At 41.6% G+C, this 19,823-nt stretch overlaps 1 protein-coding gene across 7 annotated transcripts in view; it reads left to right on the top strand.

Moving 5' to 3' along the window:
• The window catches only part of ANKRD27 (ankyrin repeat domain 27), a 131,914-nt gene that overhangs the window by 2,556 nt on the left and 109,535 nt on the right, over nt 1-19,823 (top strand). Inside the window, exon 2 of one of the 7 annotated variants that reach the window (XM_056525727.1) lies at nt 253-387. The exons of the other annotated variants lie outside the window; for them this stretch is intronic. The gene's annotated coding sequence lies outside the window, so the exon portion shown is untranslated. The remainder of the gene's footprint in view (nt 1-252; nt 388-19,823) is intronic. 7 annotated transcript variants of the gene reach the window in all.

The following is a 19,823-nucleotide window of genomic DNA, read 5'->3' as shown; positions in this document are numbered from 1 at the left end:
TTTACAAATATGTTTAACTTTCTGGCACCAGTTGATAAAAAAAACAAAAAAAAAACTTTTCCAGGGGAGTACCCCTTTAACCGCAGTCTGTGGGCACTAACAAATAGCACCCTGTAGCTCAACTTCCTTGTTGCTGGTATGGGCTGAGAAGGATAGGTTCACTCAAGTCAGCCCTGATTTATAAGCTTTGTTTGGGGTTATATTTTAAGAAAAAAGGAGCCTGCAGTGGGTTCATATAGTTTTCCTTTGCAGGGCATTGTCCCTCAGACATGGTGGCACCATCATTTCTCACTTGAAAGTAACAAAAATTGGACCCTTTTGGCAGAAGAAACCACTATCAGATTAATGGGAAAATTTTTTGGAGTTTTGTCAAGACTTTGCCAAGAGGTAAATCCCTTCCTTGTGAGCTGATCATGTGTAGAAGGTTCCATGTGGTGCATAAGTGTCAGACAGCACTTGTATACATAGGGCCATACAGTAGGCATGCCCTTACTTTGCTAGATATTGTCTACATGAAGCTTTCCTGTTGAAGGTAACTTTTAAAGGGGTACTCCACTGGCCAGCATTTAGAAGTAAATGTTCTGAACGCTGTTTTCGTGCTGTGGTGGGTCGGCCACGCCCCTCACGATATCACAGCCACACCCCCTCAATGCAAGTCTATGGGAGAGGGCGTGACAACCGTCATGCCCCCTCCCATAGACTTGCGTTGATGGGGCATGAAGAGCAGCGCTATTTGTGTGCGCGAGGAGCAGCGCTATTTGTGTGCGCGAGGAGCAGCGCTATTTGTGTGCGCGAGGAGCAGCGCTATTTGTGTGCGCGAGGAGCAGCGCTATTTGTGTGCGCGAGGAGCAGCGCTATTTGTGTGCGCGAGGAGCAGCGCTATTTGTGTGCGCGAGGAGCAGCGCTATTTGTGTGCGCGAGGAGCAGCGCTATTTGTGTGCGCGAGGAGCAGCGCTATTTGTGTGCGCGAGGAGCAGCGCTCCTGTAGTTTTGCAACAGCTGGAGGCACCCTGGTTGGGAAACACTGGTGGATATGTATGGTGTGAGTGTATGTGTGTATGATGTCTGTGTGATGTGTATGTAATGTGTGATGTCTATGTGTGATGTGTATGTGATGTATGATGTGTGTATAATGTCTAAGTGTGATGTGTGTGTATGTAATGTATGATGTGGGGGGGCAGCGGCAGGTGTATGTATTATGTGTGCATATGTATGGTGGATGTGTATGGTGTGAGTGTATGTGTGTATGATGTCTGTCTATGTGTGATGTGTATGTAATGTGTGATGTGTGTGTATGTGATGTATGATGTAGGGTGGGCAGCGGCAGGTGTATGTATGATGTGTGCATATGTATGGTGTGAGTGTATGTAATGTATGATGTGGGGGGGCAGTGGCGGGTGTGTGTATGTATGATATGGGGGCAGTGGCTGGTGCATGTATAATATGTGTATGCATGAATGTTTTGTATAGGAGCGGACTGTCACGTTGGGCATTAGGGCAGTTGTGCCATCTAATTTTATTTATTTTTAGTGGCACCCGCACTAAATTGCCCCCCAGAATCCTGCCCCTTCATACTCACCCGCCAACCAAGAGCCCCTCATATGCACACAAACACGCCCGAACCAAAACTACAACTCCCTGCATGTTGGACCATAACCTTAACTGTAGAACTATAAAGTGCAACATGCTGGGAGTTGTAGTTTTGGTTCGGGTCAGCTGCAGAGCCATAGGCTACATCAGGGCATGCTGGGTGTTGTAGTTACTAACTGTAATTCCCAGTATTCCCTGACACAGACTATGGCTCTGCAGCTGACACAAGCCAAAACTACAACTCCCAGCATGTCCCACAATAACCTTAACTGTACTATACAGTGCAACATGCTGCAACACCCACACAACCATAGGCTGTATCAGGGCATGCTGGGAGTTGTAGTTATCTAGTAACTAAATGCAACTTCCAGCATTTTCTGACACAAAATGCAGCACATAAACTGGAGAAGCAGAACACCCCCCAGTAACACATAAGTCCCTATTGAGACTGAAAAATAGTGATTAAAATATTTTAAAAAGTGCGTATATATGTGAATAAGCCCCTTTCCTAATAAAAGTTTCCAATTTTCTTTAAATAAAAATAATGTACAAAAATAAACATAAGTGGTATCGCTGCATGTGGAAATGTCCAGGCTATTAAATTATAATGTTAATTAAACCGTACGGTGAACGGTGTAAATGTAACTAATAGTCCAGAATTGCTCATTTTTGGTCACTTCATATGAGAAATTTTTTATAAGGTGATCAAAAAGTTACATCTAGACTCTTCTGGGCTTCCCTTGGGTGTAAGAGGAGCTAGAGCTCTCCCGCCACTAATATCCTGGCATACTGCGATCGCCTATTAACCCATTAGATCATCACTGTCAGCAATGTCTAAAGGAATCTTATAACCATCCCTGGTGGTCTAGTGGGGATCAGACTATTTGGTTGAAATTATTTCATCTACCAGGACAAGTAGATTTTCTTGAGGGACAAGTAGATTGTGTTCCGCTTTAGTCCCTTGGACAAGTAGTTTTTTTTTTTAATTTCCACACCCCTGATATAGATAGATAGATAGATAGATATATAGATATATAGATAGATATAGATATATATGTGCATATATATATATATATATATATATATATATATATATATATATATATATATATATATATATATATAATATGTAAGTTGCACACAATGTATATTAAAGTTGAATTTGGACAGCACTGCACTTAAAGTGCAAATAGGTATTATGTGTCCAGACAAAGTGCAAAGGGTGCAAGCTGAAAACATGCCAATAAGTAAAAGAAACGATGAGGAGACGTCCACCCCTACGACCATTTCAGACGAAAAGAAGGATCATTTCTTTTACTTATTGATATGTTTTGATATGTTTTCAGCTTGCACCCTTTTCACTTATGCACTTTGTCAGGACGCATAATACCTATTTGCACTTTAAGTGCAGTGCTGTCCAAATTCATCTTTAACCCCTTAAGGACTCAGGGTTTTTCCGTTTTTGCACTTTAGTTTTTTCCTCCTTACCTTTTAAAAATCATAACCCTTTCAATTTTCCACCTAAAATTCCACATTATGGCTTATTTTTTGCACCACCAATTCTACTTTGCGGTGACATTAGTCATTTTACCCAAAAATCCTCGGCGAAACGGAAAAAAAATCATTGTGCGACAAAATCGAAGAAAAAACGCCATTTTGTAACTTTTGGGGGCTTCCGTTTCTACGCAGTGCATATTTCGGTAAAAATTACACCTTATCATTATTCTGTAGGTCCATACGGTTAAAATGATACCCTATTTATATAGGTTTGATTTTGTCGCACTTCTGGAAAAAATCATAACTACATGCAGGAAAATTTATACGTTTAAAAATGTCATCTTCTGACCCCTATAACTTTTTTTTTATTTTTCCATGTACGGGGCGGTATGAGAACTCACTTTTTGCGCCGTGATCTGAAGTTTTTATCGGTATGATTTTTGTTTTGATTAGACTTTTTGATCACTTTATATTCATTTTTTAATGGTATAAAAAGTGACCAAAATATGCTTTTTTGGACTTTGGAATTTTTTTGCCCGTACGCCATTGACCGTGCGGTTTAATTAATGATATATTTTTATAGTTCGGACATTTACGCACGCGGCGATACCACATATTTTTATTTTTTTTCACACTGTTTTATTTTTTTTATGGGAAAAGGGGGGTGATTCAAACTTTTATTAGGGAAGGGGTTAAATGTCCTTTATTAACACTTTTTTTTTTTTTTACATTTTTTTTTTTTTTTGCAGTGTTATAGGGACCTATAACACTGCACACACTGATTTCTCATCCTGATCACAGGCGTGTATTAACACGCCTGTGATCAGTGTTATCGGCGCTTGACTGCTCCTGCCTGGATCTCAGGCACGGAGCAGTCATTCGCCGATCGGACACCGAGGAGGCAGGTAAGGGCCCTCCCGGTGTCCTGTCAGCTGTTCGGGATGCCGCGATTTCACCGCGGCGGTCCCGAACAGGCCGACTGAGCAGCCGGGTCACTTTCACTTTAGAAGCGGCGGTCAGCTTTGACCGCCACTTCTAAAGGGTTAATACCGCACATCGACGCGATCGGCAATGTGTGGTATTAGCCGCGGGTCCCGGCCGTTGATGAGCGCCGGGACCGACGCGATATGATGCGGGATCGCGGCGCGATTCCGCTTCATATCGCGGGAGCCGGCGCAGGACGTAAATATACGTCCTGTGTCGTTAAGGGGTTAATATACATTGGCCCTCATTTACTAAGAGTGGAGTGTCGGTTTGTGATTCTTTTTTGTGTTTCCAACCTTTTTTTTTTCACTTGGTATCTTTTCCCGATTATATTTAGTCGCAGGGAAAAATTCTGTTGCATGGTAAAATCTGTTGCATCCATAAGGCTAAGTTTCTACTTGTTTTTTTTTTTTTTTTTGGGGGGGGGGGCGCCAAGAAAAACGGCGTGTGGGTTTTAACTTTGATGTTTTTGCCAGTGGTTTTTATTCTGTTTTGGACTTATTAAATAAAATTTCGTAGGGTACCATTAAAAAAGATACAGTAGTGAAGGAAAAAATTTTATCTACTATTACAATTTTTTTATTTTTAAACAGGGATCAATTTATGTGGGCGGGCAATAATAAAAATGTAGTGTGCGTGTGTGTTTTTCACTTGTTTCCTTATTTTTAGCATTTTTTTTTTTTAGGTAGTACTACTACTCCCAGCATGGAACACACTGTTCCATGATGGGAGTAGTAGCACCTGTACTAATTGACAGATCGCCCCTTGCGATCCTCCTGTATAATGTATAGATGCGGCCAGCCGGCCGCTCTTCTATGGTCCCCTGCACTGGTATACGGCAGTGCAGGGGACCATAGAAGAGCAGTCGCATCTATACATTATACAGGAGGATCACAGCGGGTGTCAGGAGTGACATCCGCTGTGATCTTTCCTTAACTGCAGGTACTACTACTCCCAACATGGAGCACACTCTGCTCCATGCTGGGAGCTGTAGTACCTACATTAAAGGAAAAATGTCACATGTTTGCACCTGCACTAACCACAGGTACTGATGGATAGTGCGGGAGATGCTGATTCCTACAATCCCTACCATGGCCATCGCATCTCTGCACTATACTCCGGCTGGCCACTCACTCTTTCATATTTCCCTCAGATCATCCTGTCTATTGCAGACATGTGGAGCGCCTCTATAAAGCACTTCCATCTCTGTACTCCGGCGGCCACTCACTCATTCATATTTCCCTCTGAGAGTAGTGATTGGCTGCAACCATCTGGGCGGAAAATATGAATGAGTGATGTGAATTTCTAGATGCGAGTGCTGTATAGAGCCGCTCCGAATCTCTGCTATATTATGGATAATCACATCCGGCGATATGTCTATTAGTACAGGTACTACTACTCCCATCATGGAACAGTCTGTTCCTTGCTGGGAGTAGTAGAACTACCTTAAAAAAAAATAAAAAAAAATAAAAAATAAAAAAAAAAAGAGAAAAAAAAAAGTGACACACACACTTTATTAACAAATTCATTAACATTTAGTTATAAATTTTGGGTACCAAAAAAAACTGCCAAGGTTCCAAAAATGCAATTTCCACACAAATGAAAAAATGGCAGAAAAAACGCCAGACGCAGGAAATTGCACTGCTGTTTTTTCAGACATTTTTTTTCTTGTGTTTTTTTTTCTAACCAAAAAACGCAGGATAAAAAAAAAAAGCAGAAACTTAGCCTAAATCTGTCACAATGAAAGGTCTGTCATTGTGACAGATTTTTAAATTAAAAAGCGGGTGAATTAAAACGCAGTAGGGATGGAAAAAGAAGTATTTAACTAAATGTAAATTTTTTTATAACAAAATTTAAATACATTTTTTATAAAGTGTGTGTGTTTTAACTTTATTTTTTTGCTTTTATTTTTTAGACAGTACTACTACTCCCAGCATGGAACAGACTGTTCCATGATGGGAGTAGTAGTACCTGTACTAATAGACATATGGCCCTTGTTACTCCTGACACCCGATGTGATCGTCCATAATATAGCAGAGATGTGGCTCTATACAGTGCTCACATCTCTGCACTATACTCCAGCCAGTGATGTGAATAGAAATTCACATCACTTGTTCATATTTTCCGCCCAGAGTGGGGATTGGCCAGATGGTTGCAGCCAATCACTGCTCTCAGAGGGAAATATGAGTGAGTGGCTGGACCGAGTACAGAGATGCAAGCTCTGTATAGAGGCGCTCCACATGTCTGCAATAGACAGGACGATCGCATCGGGTGTCAATAGTGACATCCGCTGTGATGTGTCCTTAATTGCAAGTACTACTACTCCCAACATGGAGCACACTCTGCTCCATGCTGGGAGCTGTAGTACCTGCATTAATAGACAGATCGCAGCGAATGTAACTTCTGACAACTGTTGCGATCTGTCTATTAATGCAGATACTACAGCTCCTAGCATGGAGCAGAGTGTGTAGTAGTACTTGCAGTTAAGAACAGATCACAGCGGGTATCACTACTGACACCCGCTGTGATCCTCCTGTATAATGTATAGATGCGGCTGCTCTTCTATGGTCTCCTGCAATGACTTATATATACACATATTCCTATTTCCCAGAGAGTTTTGATTGGCTGGAACCATCTGGCCAATCACAGCTCTGCGGGAAATATGAATAGGTGTATAAATACGGCAGTGCAGGAGACCATAAGAGTGGCCGGCAGCATCTATAAACTATACAGAAGGATCGCAACGGGCGATCTGTCTATTAGTACAGGTACGTTCCATATACGATTTTTTTCTATCACTACTGTATCTTTTATTTATTTATTTTTTATTTTTTTTTACATTTTTTAAATGGTACCCTAGGAAATTTTAATAAAGGTATCGCCAACACTTTTTTGGATCGCTAAAGTCCCAAAAAAAACGGTGAAAAGACTTGCTAAAGCTGAAACTTTGCTTGATAATTTAATTGTACAAAAAAATGAAATTAAAAATTACAAGTAAGAATCGCTTCAAAAAGACGAGGCAAGCAAAGGAGCAAACAGCCAGAGAATTTACTCCACTTTCTGAAACTTTATACATGCTTTTAAGTGTCGGGTTTTCTTCCCAGAAAATTCACATGATTTTCAGAAAAGACGAGTGATTTTGGATGAAATGTAGGGAACACGCCCTTTTCCTGAAAACAACGCCCATTTTGTAGTTTGTTTCTTTCTTCACTGAGTGATTCAGATTCTGTCGGGTCGAAATCGTGTTAGTAAATGAGGGCCATTGTGTGGAACCTGCATATATATATATATATATATATACCTACCTACCTACCTACCTACCTCATCTAATAGTTATACAGCGTGTGGCACTTGCCATTTTATTACCCTCATGCACTTTATCCAGGAGATATCCTTTGTATCAGCTGCCATTCCTCCTTGTCATACATGTATTTTAAATTGTGATTTTGAACAATAAAGTTGTGTTAATTTTGTTACACCTGTCTGCTACAGCATGTTTCTATTTGATTTTTGTATTTCTTTGCTGTATTAGCAGTCAATATATGGTCCATCCACACGTACCCCGTGAGAACATAGGGGCGTTCTATTATGTTTTCTCCCCCTCCATACAGATAGGGGTTTTCCACCTGTGTCATCAGTATTCTGTCACATGACAAGGGTGGACATTTAATGTTGTCTATGGGGCAACATTTTTATTGAGGTAAATTTTTATACTATACAGTGTCCATTATATAGGGCATTAATATTGGCATGCCCATGTAAATGGAGCCTTACAGGGACTAATTAGCTTTATGTTATGCTATATAGTACCTATACTGTGGCAGAAATTGCCATATGAATAGTGTGGCACGTGACCTCTCCTGTAAGTCTTCCTTACTGGTATTTGCAGACAGTCAGTGGTGCATCCTGGATTGTCGCGCCTGACCTCTCCATTTATGAATATAGGCCCGGATTTATCAAACTTTGTGAGAGAAAAATGTGAGAAATTTTGTCCACAACAACCAATCACAGCTTAGCTTTCACTTTACCAGAGCTTGTGGAGATAGGAAAGCTGAGCTGTGATTGGTTGTTATGGGCAAAATCTCTTCTATTTGTCTTTCACACAATTTTATAATGCTGGTCCTTAGTATTTGGCCTCGTGGCTTGGGATGGAGCTTTAGATCCACTGACCGAGTCCTGTAAATGTGGTGGTTGTTCTCCAATCGGCCCTGTGCTGCTCATGCTCTGGGTTCCAGTGGGATTCATGTATCATGGCCAGGTCTCCACATCATAGCGGACTGGAGTTTAAAGTTCCTTGGATGTGTAACTCCCTGAATATGCATTTTCTAAACTCTTTCAGTATCCTTTTCGGATTTCCTGAACGCTAAGGCTACGTTCACATGATGGGATTTCCGTGCAGAATTCTGTACTCTGCCCCTAGACATCTGATTCCCTATCCAAAGTACAGGGTGGGCAATTTATATGGATACACATTAATAAAATTATACAGGGTGGGGCATTTATATGGATACACATTAATAAAATGGGAATGGTTGGTGATATTAACTTCCTGTTTGTGGCACGTTAGTATATGTGAGGGGGGAAACTTTTCAAGATGTGTGGTGTCCATGGTGGCCATTTTGAAGTCGGCCATTTTGAATTCAACTTTAGTTTTTTCAATAGGAAGATGGTCATGTGACACATCAAACTTATTGGGAATTTAACAAGAAAAACAATGATGTGCTTGGTTTTAACGTAACTTTATTCTTTCATGAGTTATTTACAAGTTTCAGAACACTTATAAAATGTGTTCAATGTGCTGCCCATTGTGTTGGATTGTCAATGCAACCCTCTTCTCCCACTGATAGCAAAACTGCAGGAGAAATGCTAGCACAGGCTTCCAGTATCCGTAGTTTCAGGTGCTGCACATCTCGTATCTTCACAGCATAGACAATTGCCTTCAGATGACCCCAAAGATGAAAGTCTAAGGGGATCAGATCGGGAGACCTTGGGGGCCATTCAACTGGCCCGCGACGATCAATCCACTTTCTAGGAAACTGTTCATCTAGGAATGCTCGGACCTGGCACCCATAATGTGGTGGTGCACCATCTTGCTGGAAAACCTCAGGGAACGTGCCAGCTTCAGTGCATAAAGAGGGAAACACATCATCATGTAGCAATTTCTCATATCCAGTGGCCTTGAGGTTTCCATTGATGAAGAATGGCCCCACTATCTTTCTACCCCATATACCACACCATACCATCAATTTTTGTGTTCCCACAGTCTTGGAGGGATCTATCCAATATGGGTTAGTATCAGACCAATAGCGGTGGTTTGGTTTGTTAACTTCACCATTCACATAAAAGTTTGCCTCATCACTGAACAAAATCTTCTGCATAAACTGAGGGTCCTGTTCCAATTTTAGTTTTGCCCATTCTGCAGCACCTGAAACTACAGATACTGGAAGCCTGTGCTGGCATTTCTCCTGCGGTGTTGCTATCAGTGTGTGAAGAGTGGGAGAAGAGGGTTGCATTGACAATCCAACACAATGGGCACATTGAACACATTTTATAAGTGATCAGAAACTTGTAAATAACTCATGAAAGAATAAAGTTACGTTAAAACCAAGCACATCATTGTTTTTCTTGTGAAATTCCCAATAAGTTTGATTTGTCACATGACCCTCTTCCCATTGAAAAAACTAAAGTTGGATTCAAAATGGCCGCCATGGTCACAACCCAGCTTGAAAAGTTTCCCCCCTCACATATACTAATGTGCCACAAACAGGAAGTTAATATCACCAACCATTCCCATTTTATTTAGGTGTATCCAAATAAATGGCCCACCCTGTATAGTGGATAAGATGTCTGATCGCAGGGATCCTGCAGCTGGGACCCCGCGATCTCTGTTCAGCACCCAGTGTTCGTTTAGAACGCTGGGTGCGGTGGGCAAGGGGTCATGACGTCACAGGCACGCCCCCTCAGTGCAAGTCTATGGGGGGGGGGACATCCCAAGGGGCCTGGCCATGACATCACAAACTCTGGCCTCCGCACAAAACGTTCCAAACGCTGTGGCAGCAGAGTACCCCTTTAATTTCAATGGGATTCTGCTGCACTGTGCACACAGCAGAATTTCCGCAGCAGATGTTACTGAAGCAGAAACCCCTATTTTGCAGGAAAAATATAGACATGTCTAAACTCTGTGGAGTCCTCACGGAAATGCATTGCCGTCAGTGGAATGTTGGCATGGAAATTTTCTGTGGGGACATTGCCCGTGTGAACGTAGCCTTACAAGGGTAAGAAGTACTTATGGACCCTGATCACACTGCCTATAAGTGTTTCTCATTCACTAAATGGTATATTGTTTACTTTACTGTTATACACAATTACAGTCCCAAAAACTAACCATGTGACCATGTGTCACCTGACACTACAGTTTTCTGTTAATGAATTACCGAGCTCAGGATGAAAGTTTCCAGAGATATTAGAGGATACTCTTTCCCATAGATTTGTTTTGCAGGTTTATTCCTATTGTTTGCGCCTTTGACCTAAACTGTTCTATTTTTGTCAGAAGACTTAAAATATTTAGATACTTTGTAGAAGTTTTTTTTTCTTCCTTTTTGTCAAATGGGTCACTGCTGCCGAGGTGCAGGGAATTCTGGGAGTGCAAGGGTGTAAATAATTTATCCATTCTTTATGCTGTGCCAAGGGAAGCGCTGCTGAAGTACAGTGGTTAATGGGTCATCTTCTAAGCGGTGCCAGCATGTCTTATCAACGTGGTGCACTTAGAAGATGAAGGCGCTGCACGAGTGTCTATTCTCTTGTGGAATCTGCAACGTTTATATGCATCTTGACTTCATATTGTATGTTAGTATAATAGTGTAACGGTGCCCATACACCTTCTATAGTAAATCAGTTGTCGTCTGACAGCTATCTCTCCTTTAACTGCTGTTTTTGGGAAAATAAGCTGCCACCAGAGTTTTCTGGCATTGGCTCACCTCCCTTCTTCCTACATAGAATACCCCATGCACATGAATGTTCAACTTGACCTTGCTCTATGTAGGAAGAGGGGAGGTGAGCCAATGCCAGACAACTCTGGTGGCAGCTTATTTTCCCTAAAACAGCAGTTAAAGGGGTTCTCCACCATAAGGTGATTTTAGCACGTACCTGGCAGGCAGTAATGGACATGCTTAGGGAGGATCTGCGCTTGTCTTGGGGCTAAATGGCTATGTTGTGAGATTACCATAACACTGTGGCTAGCCTTTTGTGAACTGGTATTTCCTGATTGACTTTTCTTTTTTTTTTTTATTACAAATCCCACAATTAAATTTTCCTCCCTCCCACACATCAGCCACCCCACCCATTGAAACATAAATGAGCTTCCTCCATTCAAAAGACCTGTGGTTTTCAATCAGGGTGCCTATAACTTTTGCATTAGTTGCAGATTGATCTCTCTCCCAAGTGACCCCTCCACCCATTGAAGCAGACAGGCTCCCTGTCATCAGCTGACTAGTGAGTCAGGTTTCGGCCGCATTGCAACCTGGGAAAAATCCGAGACAACAGTCATTTTGTATGCTGTTAAAAATAAATATTGGGGGGAAAATCGCATAAGAATTGTGAGAACTGTCACACACAGGTACAGACACTATATTATGAACTACACTTACCTTTACAGCCCCTGTAGCATAGTCAAATAAAAAAAATTCCTGGAATACCCCTTTAAAGACCAACCATCTTTCCTGCAACATTATCAATCGGGGGAGATTAGGGAAGCCTCTATAAACCTTAGATAAAACTTGTCCGAACCAGAATCTAACGTGTATGGGGTCCTTTAGCCATGGACTATGGTTATGAGAATCTTGGGACATATCAGTTGTGTGCTGTTACTGTGATTATACTTTGGTCATGGCCTCATAGGTGGGACAACCTGCATCTATGGGATATGTCATGAGCTTTTTAATAGCTTTTCATGTTGTATCTGTCAAACAGATACAGATTATAACCTATGGGTTCATGCCTAATGATATCCAAACATCCTCCAAGAGCAACTTCTCACAACAATCCTGCAGGAATTTGCTCATAAACAATGCTTTTTCTAGCATGACGGACCAACATGTCACAGGTCAAAAGTGAAAACTGAGTTACTCACTAAGCAAAACATTTTGGTTCCATGGCCATAAACTTCTTAGGTCTCAATCGCATTGAGAACCTGTGGTCAGGCCTCAAAAAGTGGATGGACAAACAAAAACACCGAAATTTTGATAAACTGATAAACATAAATAGGTTGGCATGATTTAGGATTTGGCCCAAAAGCTGATATCTGGCACGCCAGGATGAATTGGAGGAGTATTGGAAAAAAAATGGGTCAACACTGTAAATATTGTGTTTGCAAGTTGAACAGTAATAGTTTAAATGCTTATAACTGTACTTCAGTATACCATAGAAACATCACAATTTGTACGAGTCTCAGAACTTTTGGCCACAACTGTATACAGGCCTAATGTTAGGTTTCCACAAGGATTTTTTTCTGGTGAAGAAAAAACCTGTGTGGAAACCCAGCCTAATCATACTTCTATCTGTATCTAGACAATCCTCTGCGAGCTACACAGCCGAATGATATACTTTATCTGTACTGATACATTGTAGCAAACTATCAGAATGGGAAAGAGAAATGTGCTGCTTATAACTTAAAGGGGGACAGCTGTCACGCCCCCTCCCATAGGCTTGCATTGGGGGGCAGAGCGTCGCGTCACACGGGGGGCGGAGGCGTGACGTGACACGCCGCCAGCCCCGTGGTCGCCGGTAATTGGACCCGGAGCGAACATGCTCCGGGGACTGATTTTAACTGGGGTGCTGCGTACAAGATCACGGGGGTCCCCAGCGGCGGAGGGCATAGGGGATAAGATGTCTAAGCGCCGGAGTACCCCTTTAACTTCCCAGGGGATTGTCTAGTCTAAATAACATTGTAGGAAGTCCTGACGTGTGTGAATTAGTAGGTATGCATCTGTCGTTCTCTGGTTGAAGCTCCAAGCATGTTGAGTTGTACATTCACAACCACTTTGGAGCAGATCATTGCAGATCATTGCTGCTGGATGTTGAGTTTTGCAGCACTAGAATCTGGTTCACTTAGAAAATAGGTTTAATCCTCCCAAGGAAACTGCGGCTTTTAATTTAAAAGCTAAGAATCTTAATAGTCTTCTTCCCTCGAGTCCTCAAAAATACTTCACTTTTCAATGGAATTGTTAAATCTCAAATTTAAGTGGTCGCTGCCGCCAGTTAATGGAAGAAGCTTTTCTTCTTTGCTTCTCCCTAAATGACTATGATGGTTAACTGTTTGCTTTCTGAGTTTATTGTTCACAAGAGATGCCCAATGGGAGGAATAGAGCAATGTGAGTCTCATTCATAATGCCCTGAGCCTATAAAAATGTTTATAAAAAAAAAAATGCGGGTGCATTATGGGTCTCCATTAATTGGGGTCATGGTGTAACCTGCGGTGCCATTGGAAGCAGCTAGAAATTGTCCCCATTCTTTGTGACAGCTGCACTCGTGCCGGCAGTAAGAGGCTTACAGCTAGTTATTTGTCATAGATAATCTTCTATCCTAAAACAAAAGGCCGATCAGCCAAATAACCTACTTCCCTCCAGCCATCTGGATGATGGCAGATGAATGGAAATCACAGCACTCGGTAGAACATTTTATTTTATTTCTTATTTTATTTTTATGGATCAATACTATTGTCCCTTATTGTGTTCATGAATCAGATAATGGCAAACAGTTATGTTTGCCTGCTTGCTAAACCCAATTGTTTGCCAGGCTATCCCACATACAGACCATAAAATGACTTGGTGGTTATGCAGATTTGACCTTTTTCAGGGCATTAGTGGGTAGAATGGAATGGCCCTTGCAAATGTCCAGGATTTGAAATTCACGTTGCGGCAAGTTTGTGCTATACTGTGAACTGCGCATAATTCTAATGGGACATGCCATTCCTACGTACCTGGCTATATGTACATTGCTGGTGTGTGTCGAGGCTTAACAGCAGATCTCCTCCAATGTTAAAGGGGTACTCCACTGACCAGCATTCGGAACGAAATGTTCTGAATGCTGTTTTCCCGCTGCGGGTGGTCAGCCACGTTTCTTGTGATGTCATAGCCACGCCCCCTCAATGCCCCCACACTTTTTTTTTTTCCAGGACTTGCCCCCTGGTATAAAGCAACAGCCTGTGCCACTGAGGAGACGAGATGCTTTTCAGGCTGACATGGCAGAAACGTGTGCATGGAGGCCATACCATTCCCTAGTATGTAGCTATACTACAGAGCCCAGTGCTGCTAGTTCTGTTGGATTTGTACAGTTGCAGAAAAGCCCCTCCTGTCAGCTTAATAAAGTCTGTTTATATTCCTAGATGTCCTGTAGGACTGTAAAAACAATTTGGGGTGACCTCCCTGAATAGAGCGCTAACACCCCTGTGTTCTTTATGGTTCTGTTGTCCAAGTGCATTTTCAATAGAATGGAAAGATTCATCAGTGACCACGTTTTCTCAAACTACCATGTACAAAGAAGCAACCCTATGCACAAACAGCTTATAGGGCACAGAACAGTCATGAAATACATAATAATAACATCTTTAATAAGTTAAAATAAGCGGAGGCCCCGAAGTTCATATGTTATGCATTGTAGTAGTGAATATTACTCTGACTACCATGTAAACATCACATACATAGAAAGTTCTGACCCACATAACTAGATAAAAAGATACCCTAGAATTTTTTTCAACTGGTGCCAGAAAGTAAACCTAATTTGTAAATTTCTTCTATTAAAAAATCTTAATCCTTACGGTACTTATCAGCTGTTGTATGCTCCACAGGAAGTTATTTTCTTTTAGAATGTATTTTCTGTCTGACCACAGTGCTCTCTGCTGACACCTCTGTCCATTTCTGGAACTGTCCAGAGCAGAAGAAAATCCCCATAGCAAACCTATCCTGCTCTGGACAGTTCCTGATATGGACAGAGGTGTCAGCAGAGAGATTTGTTAATAGAAGTATTTACAAATCTGTTTAACTTTCTGATACCAGTTGATTTAAAAACAATAGTTTTCCACTGGAGGACACCTTAAAACTAAAGGAAAACTAAAGAACATGTCTGAACTGAAATGTTATATAGACAAGGATGGTACCGTCACTCGGACAGGCATTTCAATGTTGCCTCTTCTAACAACCCCCCCCCCGCCCCATCTACGGCCCAGCACTGCTGCATTTTGAACACAGGCGCTTGGAACTTCTGTATTCGTGATGTCACGCCACGCCATGACACCTTCCATTCATGTCTATGGGAGTAGGCATGAAGACTAGTATATATCAGTTACGCCTACTCCCATAGGCATGAATTGAGGGGGCGTGATGGATGACGTGCAACCACAGCTGTCACGCCCCCTCCATTCATGTCTATGGGAGTAGGCGTGAAGACTAGTATATATCAGTTACGCCTACTCCCATAGGCATGAATTAAGGGGGCGTGATGGATGACGTGCAACCACAGCTGTCACGCCCCCTCTATTCATGTCTGTGGAAGTAGTCGTAACGTCTATACACTAAAGCGGAGTTCGCTGACTGGGGTGCCGTGCTGAGGATCAGAGACATTTTTATTTTGGACTGACCACAGGTCCTCTTTTAGTGGGCTTTTTTCTTTTTGCAAAAATATCTTCAAGCACAAATATAATAAAAATTGGCTTTCAAAACACCTATGTAAATAAGTAGCAGTCTTTAAGTCTTGAGTGCATGCCGGGAGGGGCGCCAAACTATCTCTGGGTTGTGTGGGTAATGGCACTGTTGTGCAGAGTAAGCGCTCCATTAAAGAGTCATGAGATAGCTAGGAAAACCAGATCTTCCTGTGGAGCAATGGGAGGGGGGTTGGCTCACATATGTTATTATATACATAAAGTATATTATGCTGTTAACTGTTTTTGCTTCTCTCAAGTACATTCATCTGGATTAATATCATAAACTCTTCTCTTATGCATTGCAGTATAGTGATGTAGGGGAGATTCATCAAAACCTGCGTTAAGAGTGGTGCAGCTGGCCACAGCAACCACTCAGATTGTTTAATTCATTTTTGCATCTTTCATTTTCTTTTTAAAGGGGTACTCCGGTGCTTGCACATCTTATCCCCTATCCAAAGTATAGGGGATAAGATGCCTGATCGCGGGAGTCCCACCGCTGGGGACCCCCGTGATCTTGCACGCGGCACCCCGTTTGTAATCAGTCCCCGGAGCGTGTTCGCTCCGGGTCTGATTACGGTCTACCGCAGGGCCGGCTGCGTGTGACGTCACGCCTCTGCCCCCGTGTGACGTCACGCTCCGCCCCTCAATGCAAGCCTACGGGAGGGGGCGTGATAGCTATAGCTATCACGCCCCCTCCCGTAGGCTTGCATTGAGGGCATGTCAGGCTGTTGCTGCTTGGTTGGTATCTGGCTGATACTGAAAATAGGGGGAACCCTATGCATTTTTTTTTATTATTATTATTATTTTATTTTAAATAAAAAAAAGTGTGTGTGGTTCCCCCATTTTCTCATTATCAGACAGATACCAACCAAGCGGCAACAGCCTGATGTTACCAGTGTGGGTGAGGACCATTGTTACTGGCCCTCCCCAGCCTAAATAACACCAGCCTGTTGGTACCGGCTCTTCCTGGCACCCCTGTGGCAGTGGGTACCGGGGAGCAATAATTGGGGGTTAGCACTAACTGATTTTGGGGTTAACGCTAAGCCCTGGCTTAATAATGGATTCTGTATACAAGATGGCTCTCACTACTAAGCCTGAAAATTCAATTATAAAAAAACCCAACCTATTAAAAAAACATTTTTTTAAACAAAAAAAAAAACACTCCCCCACTGCCCTTGTTAACCCTTTTTTATTGACATTTAAAAAAAATTCATTGCAATTGGCCAAATCTGACGTAGTCCTCCACATTCACGTATCTAAAATGAGAAGAAAACAAAAACAATAAAACTACAACCATTTCTGTGACTTCTACATCAAAAAGCTGGTGTGAAATTTTTTATGTAAACTGGACTCTCACCCCTTCAAAAATATCATGTAACGCAGACAATATACGTGGACACGCCCACTTTTACAAAACTGATGTGAACAGTGTAAAACGCGGCACAAAGCTCTTTGAAAATAGATTTTTTTTTTTTTTGTTTCTGGGTGCAAAATTCTTTGAGAATCTCCCCCTCTGTGAACTTTATAAAGATTTATTTATTTTACTATTATTTTGTTCGGCACACACTGCTGCACCGGCACTTCTAGCTATGTGAGCAGTGTACAGTGGGAAAATGCCACAGCTCTGTGAAGTGTGAGGTAGAGGAGTGCACTGTAGAGCGAGGGGGGCGTTTCTATAGTTGCACAAAATGTATCAAAAGAGTGCACAACATTAGTATGGCTAGGATTCCACTGAGATTTTTGCCCTGCGATTTTTTATTTTTTAATCTTTATTTATTTATTTATTTATTTATTTTTCTTAAAAATGCCAGAAAAACGGCCACAGTTTTTCCCTGTGTTTTGGTGTTTTCTCTGGCATTTTTACTGGTGTTTTTACCTTTTATGTGGAATTTGTCTTTTTTGGCCCCTTTTTTGGCGTTTTTTGTACAAAAATAGTTGGGTACTCAAAAAAAAAAAAAAAAAAAAAAAAAGGATGTGGTAGGGATGTAAAAATGTATTTAACTAAATGTTTATTTTGTATAACAAAATTTTAATAAATTTTTTTATAAAGTGTGTGTGTGTTTAACTTTTTTTTTTTCTCTTTTTTTTTTTTTTTTTACATTTTTTATGTAGTACTTCTACTCCCAGCATGGAACACACTGTTCCATGATGGGAGTAGTAGTACCTGTACTATAGACATATTGCCCCGGGTGTCAGTCTGACACCTTATGCGATTGTCCATAATATAGCAGGGATGGAGCGGCTCTATACAGCGCTCACACCTCTGCTCTGTACTCTGAATGATGTTCTATTCACATCATTGGCCGTTCATATTTTCTGCCCAGAATGGTGATTGGCCGGATGGTTGCAACTGATCACAGATCTGAGGAAAATATGAATGAATGAGTGGCCGGCCCGAAGTAAAGTGCAGAGCAGGGATGTGAGCGCTGTATAGAGCTGCTCCATCTCTGCTATAGACAGGACGACCGCAGCGGATGTCAGTAGTTATACCCGCTGTAATCTGTTCTTAACTACAAGTACTACTGCTCCCAACATGGAGTACACTCTGCTCCATGTTGGGAGATGTAGTACCTGCATTAATAGACAGATCCCAGCGAGTGTAATTTCTGACACATGATGCGATCTGTCTATTAATGCAGGTACTACAGCTCCCAGCATGGAGCAGAGTGTACTCCATGTTGGGAGTAGTAGTACTTGTAGTTTAGAACAGATCATAGTGGGTATCACTACTGACATCCGCTGTGATCCTCCTGTATAATGTATAGATGCGGCTGCTCTTCTATGGTCCCCGGCAATGACGTATATATACACATATTCATATATCCCACAGAGAGCTGTGATTGGCTGGAACCATCTGGCCAATCACAGCTCTCTGCGGGAAATATGAATAGGTGTGTGTATATATACGGCAGTTCAGGGGACCATAGAAGAGCGGCCGGCCGCATCTATAAATTATACAGGATCGCAATGGACGATCTGTCAATCAGTACAGGTTCTACTACTTCCAGCATAGAACACACTGTTCCATGATGGGAGTAGTATTAGTACCACCTAAAAAATATTGGAAAAAAAGTGAAAAACACACACACACTACATTTTTATTCTTGTCGGCTACATTTTTAGGTCCCCGCCCGCCCACATACATTGATCCCTGTTTAAAAATTAATAAATATTTCGTAATAAAAAAAGATACATTTCGTTAGATACAGTAGTGATGGAAAAAATTGTATCTTTTTTATTTTTATTTATTTTTTGTATTTTTTAATGGTACCCTACGAAATTTTAATAAAAAAGTATCTCCATCACTTTTTTTGGATCGCTAAAGTCCAAAAAAAAATAAAAACCTCTGCAAAAACGCCAAATTTAAAACCAACATGGCGTTATTCTTGGCGTTTTTGATCTCCCATAGACTTCTATGGGAGGAAAAAGACATGATTTCAGGGCAAAAAAACGCCAAACTAGGTTTTGTCGGGCATTTTGAAAATCCAGCCTCTGAGCCCGAAATTGCTGAAAAACGCCAAAAGGATAAAAAAAAAACGCCAAACTGAAAAATGCCAAATGATTCTGGCATTTTGCAGTTTTCTATTGACTTGCAGCTAACATCTGGACGCTGCGTTTTTTTTTGCTGAAAAAACGCAGTGAGGGAAAATTGGCGTTTTTTACTGCGTTTTTTGCAAAAAAAAACCTGAGTGGAATTCCAGCCTAAATCTTGAGCAAGAGTGTAAATTAGACAAGCAGTGTAAAGGGGTAGATCTGTGTCTACAATAGATGCCTAATGATAAATCTCCCCCATTGACCCCACACCAGCGGAGTAGTGACTGCAGCTCTGACAGTGTAATACAGCACAATCTCTCACCATCCTCCCTTCTAGAGATGAGTGAATTTACAGTAAATTCGATTTGTCACGAACTTCTCGGCTCGGCAGTTGATGACTTTTCCTGCATAAATTAGTTCAGCTTTCAGGTGCTTCCGTGGGCTGGAAAAGGTGGATACAGTCCTAGGAGACTCTTTCCTAGAAATGTATCCACCTTTTCCAGCCCACGGAAGCACCTGAAAG

Source organism: Hyla sarda, chromosome 6 (genome assembly GCF_029499605.1).
Source record: "Hyla sarda isolate aHylSar1 chromosome 6, aHylSar1.hap1, whole genome shotgun sequence".
Taxonomy (NCBI): domain Eukaryota; kingdom Metazoa; phylum Chordata; class Amphibia; order Anura; family Hylidae; genus Hyla; species Hyla sarda.
The sequence above is the reverse complement of the archived record's forward strand: the minus strand, read 5'-3'. Positions and strand labels throughout refer to the sequence as shown.